We start from the raw sequence: 8178 nt of genomic DNA on the forward strand, positions 1-8178 counted from the left end.
CAATGCCCAGCAGCTCAGGGTGATCTTTGATGATGGGCAGTGAAGCATAGGGCCGATACATAGATCGGCTGTAAAAATTCAAAAAAATTTAAGCACAGCCGATGCGCAGACATCGACTTTAGAGCTGAGATGGCTGGCGACCCAGTCACGTACGCAGAGCTGCCTGATGAGCACAAGAAGAAGTACGATGAGCTCAAGGCTCTCTTTGAAGCCGATCTAATCGGCTCTTTCTCGAAGACCCGTTCTCATGGCATCAGGTGGAACAGCTTTACAGCCGAGGGTGCCCTCGACCAAGTAGATCTGTTCACCCCTTCAGAAGAACGGACCAGAGCTCTGCGCCAGGAAGTTAACTACATGGTAGCTCAATCTGTTTACCGCCATGGCAAAGACAAAGAGGAGGCCGGTTCAAGCGATCGGCTTCGATATAATGATAAAAGGTACAACAATGAAGACGGTATAGAGTCTTATAATGCTTTCAATATGTCTTTTATGTGAGTTTTGCTTGTACTCGGTTCATACTTGTGTTTGCTTTAAACAACCTTGCTAGCCTAAACCTTGTATCGAGAGGGATTACTTCTCATGCATCTAAAATCCTTGAGCCAAACACTATGCCACTTGTGTCCACCATACCTACCTACTACATAGTATTTCTCCGCCATTCCAAAGTAAATTGCTTGAGTGCTACCTTTAAATTTCCATCATTCGCCTTTGCAATATATAGCTCATGGGACAAAATAGCCTTAAAAACTATTGTGGTATTGAATATGTACTTATGTGTCTTATCTCTTATTAAGTTGCTTGTTGTGCGATAACCATGTTCCTGGGGACGCCATCAACTACTATTTGTTGAATATCATGTGAGTTGTTATGCATGTTCGTCTTGTCTGAAGTAAGGGCGGTTTTCACAATCAAATGGTTTGAGTATGCATACTGTTAGAGAAGAACATTGGGCCGCTAACTAAAGCCATGAATCATGGTGGAAGTTTCAGTTTGGACATAAAACCTCAATCTCTTATGAGAATATTAACTGTTGAATGCTTAAGAATTAAAAGAGGAGTCCATTATCTGTTGTCTATGTTGTCCCGGTATGGGTGTCTAAGTTGAAGAATGATCAAAAGCGAGAAATCCAATGCGAACTTTCTCCTTAGACCCTTGTACAGGAGGCATAGAGGTACCCCTTTGTGACACTTGGTTGAAACATATGTTATGCAATGATAATCAGTGTTAACCCAAGCTAATTAGGACAAGGTGCGGGCACTATTAGTACACTATGCATGAGGCTTGCAACTTGTAAGATATAATTTACATGATACATATGCTTTATTACTACCGTTGACAAAATTCTTTCATGTTTGCAAAATAAAAGCTCTAGCACAAATATAGCAATCCATGCTTCCCTCTGCGAAGGGCCTTTCTTCTACTTTTATTGTTGAGTCAGTTTACCCATTTCCTTCTATCTAAAAAGCAAACACTTGTGTTAACTGTGCATTGATTCCTACATACTTGCATATTGCACTTGTTATATTACTTTATGTTGACAATATCCAGAAGATATACACAAGACTGCATTCAGAGTACCAGGTTCAGTGGGCTTGTTTGAATATGTAGTCATGACATTTGGACTGAAGAACGCTGGCGCAACGTACCAAAGAGCCATGAACTACATATTTCATGATCTGGTCGGCAAACTGGTTGAGATCTACATTGGTGACGTGGTGGTCAAGTCTGTCTCCGTAGAGGGACACTTGGAAGATTTACGACGCATCCGGGACCGAACTAGGAAATTCGGACTAAGGATGAATCCAAAGAAGTGTGCATTTGGAGTGACGGCCGGTCAATTCTTGGGCTTCTTGGTTCATGAACGCGGAATTGAGATCGGCCTAAAAAGTCAGGAGGAAGTGCGCACAATGAAGCCGCCTATCACGAAAAAGGAACTACAGTGTCAAATCGTGCAGAGAAGTTGAGAAGGCAAGGCGATATGATGAAAGGCTCTGCGACGGTTCTGCTCTGCTATGACATGACCCTTCGAAGAAAAAGCATAATGATTTTGGAAATGTCATTTCCAAAACCAGGGGGGCATGTGTTATCACCAGAATTTGACCGAGTCAGAGGTGGGCCGCGATCAAGATAGACTTGAAGATATATACATAGAAGGAATACGTAAATCGGCCTTTTATACCAAGTTGGGCTAAACTGCCCGTGTATCTGTAACATATTAGATCGCATCTTAGCTTAGAAGATAGAGTTTTACCCGTGCACGGTTAGTGCACGCCCACATTAGAAAGTCCCCTGGACTATAAATATGTACCTAGGGTTTATGGAAAAAACAACAACCAACGTTCAACCACAAACAAATCTCGGCGCATCGCCAACCCCTTCGTCTCGAGGGTTTCTACCGGTAAGCATCATGCTGCCTAGATCGCATCTTGCGATCTAGGCAAGCACAAGCCTGCCTACGTTGTTCACGCGTTGCTCGTATCGAAGCCTTTTTGATGGCGAGCAACGTAGTTATCTTAGACATGTTAGGGTTAGCATTGTTCTTCATGCCGCATGCTTTCGTAGTGCAACCCTTGCATGTCTAGCCGCCCTTACGCCTAACTTAGGCGTAGGGGCGGCACCCCGCTTGATCATAGTTTGGTAGATCTGATCCGTTACGATTGCTCCTTGTTCCGCAAGGATTAGTTTAATATCCGCAATAGTTAGGCCTTACAAAGGGGGAGGATCCAGCGGCACGTAGGGTGTCGTTCGTTGGCCCTAAGCAGGATGTTCCGAGGATCAACCTCGTGTTGGTTTTTAGGCCTTGCTTAGGATCGGCTTACGATCGCCGTGCGTGGCCGCGAGGCCCAACTCGGAGTAGGACGATCCGATTATGCGGTGAAAACCCCACATCGTCGTAGATCTCATTAGCTGTACCTTGATCAAGCGGGACCACCATATATTCGGACACCTCGTCCGAATCATGGGTGGATCGGCTCTTTGAGCCGATTCACGAGATAACCCGAGAGCCGATCGAGGCTCGTATTTAACGTTTACGTGTGTGCCCTGCAGGAAACTAAGCGAGGCATCATCCACACCTTCCCGACCGTGTATAGGTCAGGTGGCACGCCCTTGTGATAAACATCGGTGCGTGCGACCAGGAGGCTTTGCGGGCCGTCGCTCAGAGGGACTAGGGCCAGCCGCAGCCCTAGTTGTTCCCGGCTCTACGGTGTTGCCCGTCTCTACCCGTCGGTGGGTTTCTGACGTCAACAGTTGCACACCAGGTTCCCGGGCTTCGATTTCTAAGAGCATCTGTAACAGAGCCCGTAAACAGCCAAACTTAAAAGCGGGAGTTCGGTTCACCGATCTCGTATTTATGGGTCGATAAAGAGATGACGCGGAACAGAGCCCGTCAACCAAAACTGTAAAACGGAATATTCTGTTTTGTAGTTTTGCTTTACAGTCTTTGTTCCGCGATAGCAGCTTCCGAACCCGTAAATCCACGGTTTTTCACAGAATTGGCATATCAAATTACCAGATGCAAACAAGTGATTAGTTCATAATTTTACATCAAATCGCCACGACACAATCATAGAAAATCGTGCATAGTTCATAGCAAAAAGTTGTTGCATCTCCTCACCATCTCTTAACACTACCTGCATCAAACGGAGATAGGACCGTCGTCACCATCATCTCCACCACCTCCATGCGTATCCGATGCACCACCACTTGCCCCTTTACGAGCTAGTCTTCGTCTCTCCATGATCTCCGCCGAGGCCTCCTTTCACCACTCCATTTGTTGCTCATTCATGTCCTTTGTGTTCACCATCATGATCTCCCTCTTTTCGGCCAATAATTGCTTCATTGCTTTGGCTTTCTTCACATTGATCTTCATCTCCTGCAACTTGGCCTTGTTCCTTGCTTCCTCTCGGCTAGCTTCAACCTTTGCAAGCTTCACCTCTTTCTTCTTCTTGATAATGACAAGTTTTGTCTCCAAAGTCTTCACCCCTATCACCTCCTTCGATTTCATCATGTGATCAAATTTGTCCCTCAACAATGCTGCCTCCCCCTCAATCTTCAACCTCTCTTTGGACTTCTAAACTAGATAACATAAGTAGTAATAAAACAAGTAGTAAACTAAACTAGATAAAATAACTAAGTAAACTGTAAAGAGGTTGATTGTTTTTGGTGTTTTGGAAAGCAAAGTAAATATTTTTGTATTTTCGGAATAAAATAGTGCAAGCTAATAGAAAACAATGTAAATGCAAGATAAAGGTGTTTTTTATGGTCGACCGGGGTTCATGGGTTCACTTGACTATTCTCTCGTAAAGTTGTGGTGGACAAAAAAGTAATTCATCAATGAAATATAAAGGTACAAATCATATTATATGTAAGATTAGAATTAATATGGGCATCACGTCCTAACATAGAGATGATGCAACACACCTCTCTTATGCTCCACAAGAATGAAACTTCATCAGAGCATAGTAATAAGTACTTTGACATGAAGTTTGAATATCAAATATGCTATCTTGAACAAACAAGATCACAATTATTGTCACATGATGAACATAGCACATGCATTCACTTTATCCCTAGTGAGGTAGCAAAAGAAAGGTAAAAAGCATAATAGCTCTTGAACATATTGTTTCTATCCAATTACTAAAACCTTGCTACTCCATCTAACACACACATCACCCCACACACGCTCTTGCAAAGATGTTGGATCAAATCATGAACTTAAGAACAGGGAACATAATATGCATCTATCAACACATCTCACAAATATAGTACACTATCATATAACAATATCATAGAACAAGGATCCACCACATAGGTATTACAAATATGACCATAATCATGATAGGAAGCTCATATGGCACTAAGTATTATGAAGAACATGAGAGAAATAGATCAAGCTATTGCCACAAACCCGTAGTCTAGAGGTGGACTAATCCCTCTTGATCATGGTGATGATGATGATGACGTTGGAGAAGGTGGAGATCCTTCCGCGATGATCCCGGCGGAGTTTCCCCCTCCAATCTTCTCTGCAGCAGCCTCCCTTTCAGTGTTTCTGTATTTCTGCGACGCTCTCCTCCCGAGAACTCTTTGGGGCCATACAAATAATCGTTTTTAGGGCAAAATGCGTCGGTGGGGGAAAGAATCAGGGCAATCGAACGATCGAGGTGCGAACGGAGGTGGGTGGCGCGACCAGACTTCTGGGTCGCGCCACCTAGCCTTGTTCGCTCCTCGGGCCTCTCTAGGTGTGTGATACGTCCAAAACGTATCTACTTTCCCGAACACTTTTGCTATTGTTTTGCCTCTAATTTGTGTATTTTGGATGCAACTAACACGGACTAACGCTGTTTTCAGCAGAATTGCTCTGGTGTCTCGTTTTTGTGCAGAAATCCAACTTTCAGGAAAATCCTCGGAATTTATGCGAAAGGTCTTATTTTCCCAGAAGAATTACGGAGCCAGAAGGGCAAGCCAGGTGGAGGCCCGAGGCCCCCACACACTAGGCCGGCGTGGCCCAGGAGGGGGGCGCACCGCCCTACTGTGTGGCCGCCTCGGCTGGCCCCCGACGCCCTCCTTTGGACTACTTAACGCCTTCGACCTAAAAACGCACGGGGGGTTAGAAGAAATCGCCAGAAGACATCCAGTACGCCTCCACCGTCGCGAAACTCCGTCTCGGGACCAGAAACTCCGTTCTGGCACTCCGTCGGGACGGGGAATTGGAGGAGATCATCGCCATCATCACCACCGACGCCTCTCCATCGACCAGCCATGTTTCCCCCATCCATGTGTGAGTAATTCCCCCGTTGTAGGCTGAAGGGGATGGTAGGGATTGGATGAGATTGTTCATGTAATAGCATAAGATTGTTAGGGCATAGTGCCTAGTGTCCGTAATTGGTACTTTTATGATATTGTTGCAACTTGTTATGCTTAATGCTTGTCACTAGGGCCCGAGTGCCATGATCTCAGATCTGAACATGTTATCAATTCATGATGATATTCATTGCTTTATGATCTTACCTGCAAGTTGTATACACGTATTGCTGTCCGGAACCCGAGGCCCCAAAGTGATAGAAATTGGGACAACCGAAGGGGAAGGCGGTGATATGAGGATCACATGTGTTCACGGAGTGTTAATGCTTTGCTCCGGTGCTCTATTAAAAGGAGTACCTTAATTTCCAAGTAGATTCCCTAGAGGCCCGGCCGCCACCGGCTGGTAGGACAAAAGATGTTGTGCAAGTTTCTCATTGCGAGCACGTACGACTAAATATGGAACACATGCCTATTGATTGATTAGTACTTGGATACCATTTTATTATTATCCGCAAATGCCCTGCTTTGATTGTTACATGAGTTTCTCTCATCCATGCAACGCCCGTTCATCCATCCCTCGTGCCTACAGTATTCTAATCCCGCTGTTTACTATAATCACTATTGCTGTCTTTGTTACTCTGCTACTGTTATTTCACTACTGCTACTGCTATAAAATTGTTACTACTGATAAACTCTTGCGAGCAAGTCTGTTTCCAGGTGCAGCTGAATTGACAACTCCGCTGTTAAGTCTTACAAGTATTCTCTCCCCTTGTGTCGAATCAATAAATTGGGTTTTTACTTCCCTCGAAGACTGTTGCGATCCCCTATACTTGTGGGTCATCAAGACTATTTTCTGGCGCCGTTGTCGGGGAGCATAGCTTTATTTGCAAGTTCACTTGGATTGATATTGTTCGCTGCAAATTCTCCATCATGGGTAAACCTCGCGATACTAAAGTCGCCATATTAACATCCACTACAAGAAAAGGTACAACTCTGAGTACCTCTGCTGTTCTTGATTCACCATCTGTGATAGATAAACTTGTTTCACCACCACATGCTTCACATGTCGGTACTTCTGCTAGATCTGAAAATTCCTCTCATAATTTTGATGATGCTTCTGCTGTGCTTGATAATGATGGTTCATTAGGATCTTTTCTAGATGCTACAATTGCTAGGTCTAGACAAATTGAAAATACTGAAACTACTAATGAAGATGTTGCTACACCTGTTAATTCACCTGAGTCTGTTAAATACTCTAGTGGTGATCTTGATGAAGATTATGTAGAACTTGATGATGATTTTATTGATAAATGCAATGCTACTACTGATGCAAGAAAAATTAAAAAGTTGCTTGCACAATATACTGTTAGATATAAACTGTCTCCTGATCCTAAATTTTCCACATCTCCTATAAACATTAAGGATAAGGATTATGATTTTTCTCTTGATTTGTCTCATATATCTATTGTTGAGAAAACACCTTTTTGTGGTACTGAAAAAGAAAGTGCTGTAGAACACATGATCGAGCTATCTACTCTGAGTAGCTTGTTTTCTGATGATGTTAAGAAGCGTACTTATTTCGTTGCTAAAATTTTCCCTTTATCATTAAAGGATGATGCTAAAACTTGGTATAATAGTTTGCCACCTGATTCTATTAATAGTCCAAAAGAATTGCTTGATGTTTTCTTCCGGAAATATTTTCCTGCTAGTGCTCAACATATTGATTTGCAGAGAATTTATAATTTTGACCAGGAAGATAGAGAGAAATTGCCTGAGGCTTGGGCTAGATTTTGCTCTCTTATTAGAGCTCGGCCTGAACATGATTTGGAAAAGCATGACTTACTTGATATATTTTATAGTGGACTAACCATTGAGTCTAGGGCATACCTGGATAGTTGTGCTAGTTGTGTTTTCAGGAAAAGAACTCCAGACGACGCTGAAGAATTATTGGCTAGAATAGGCCGGAATCATGATGATTGGTCTACACCTGAACCAACCCCGACACCAATATTGAAGAAGAGGGGTATGATTAAATTAAATGATGAAGATATGAGGGAAGCCAAGAAATCTCTTAAAGAGAAGGGTATTAAATCCGAAGATGTGAAGAATTTACCTCCCATAGAAGATTTATGCAAGATAACTCCCCCTTCATCCATGATTGAGGTACACTCTCTTGAACGCTTTACTAGAGAAGATATTCCGTATTCAAAACCTCCTGCTCAATGCTTAGATGAGTTTGATAATTACATTGTTAAGCAAAATAATTTCAATATGAGAGTAGAGAATCATTTAATGGAAAATTCTCGAGCTATTGGTGAATTGCATGGTATTGTGGAGAGAACCTCCAATGATGTTAAGATGCTTGTTAAACATTTT

Source organism: Lolium rigidum, chromosome 7, assembly GCF_022539505.1.
Source record: "Lolium rigidum isolate FL_2022 chromosome 7, APGP_CSIRO_Lrig_0.1, whole genome shotgun sequence".
Taxonomy (NCBI): domain Eukaryota; kingdom Viridiplantae; phylum Streptophyta; class Magnoliopsida; order Poales; family Poaceae; genus Lolium; species Lolium rigidum.